This window comes from Penaeus vannamei, chromosome 21 (genome assembly GCF_042767895.1).
Source record: "Penaeus vannamei isolate JL-2024 chromosome 21, ASM4276789v1, whole genome shotgun sequence".
Classification (NCBI taxonomy): Eukaryota; Metazoa; Arthropoda; class Malacostraca; order Decapoda; family Penaeidae; genus Penaeus; species Penaeus vannamei.
In genome coordinates, this window is record NC_091569.1 from 40,081,827 (window position 1) to 40,082,877 (window position 1,051).

A 1,051-nucleotide genomic window follows, 5' to 3' on the forward strand; every position below is an offset into this window, starting at 1 on the left:
AGTTAGTGTATGCACACGTAATATGAAGTATATGCATGTGTTTATTTTTGTTTATGCCTCTCTGTTTATGTTTTCTAGGATTATTTCTACATAGAGTTAGCGCATGCACACTTTATAGGAAGTATATGCATGTTTATTTTTGTTTATGTTTCTCTGTTTGTGTTTTCTGTGATTACTTCTACGTAGAGTTAGCGTATGCACACGTAACATGAAGTATATGCATGTGTTTATGTATGTTGCATGTGTTTATTTCGATTTATGTTTCTCTGTTTATGTTTTCTATGATTATTTCTTCATAGAGGCATCGTATACACACATAATATGAAGTATATGCATGTGTTTATTTCTGTTTATGTCACTCTGTTTATGTTTTCTGTGATTATTTCTAAATGGAGTTAGCGTATGCACACGTAATATGAAGGATATGTATGTTGCATGTGTTTAATTTGGTTTATGCTTCTCTGTTTGTGTTTTTTATGATTATTTCTACATAGAGACAGCGTATGCACACTTAATAGGAAGTATATGCATGTATTTATTTCTGTTTATGTGTCTCTGTTGATAGGATATGTATGTTGCATGTGTTTATGTCTGTTTATGTTTCTCTGTTTATGTTTTATGTGATTATTTCTACATAGAGAGCGTATGCACACGTAATAGGAAGGATATGTATGTTGCATGTGTTTATTTTTGTTTATGTCTCTGTTTATGTATTCTATGATTATTTCTTCATAGAGGCATCATATACACACATAATATGAAGTATATGACGCATATAGAAAGCCTATATGACATATACGTTATATAACATACACAAAACATACCCACCCATCCCCCATTTCCTTTCGTAGAATTATCTAAATCCCGAAATAAAAGACAACAAAGAACAGAAACAGAGCCAGGATTAAGATCAACCATTTCAACTTGGCTTCAAAGTTGTTCTTGCACCGTGCCGTATATTTCAACTTTGAAATGACTCTGAAACGTGCTGAGCATAAGGCTGGCAAGTGTTTCGCCTGTTATCAGTATCCATCTTGAGGAAAATTATATT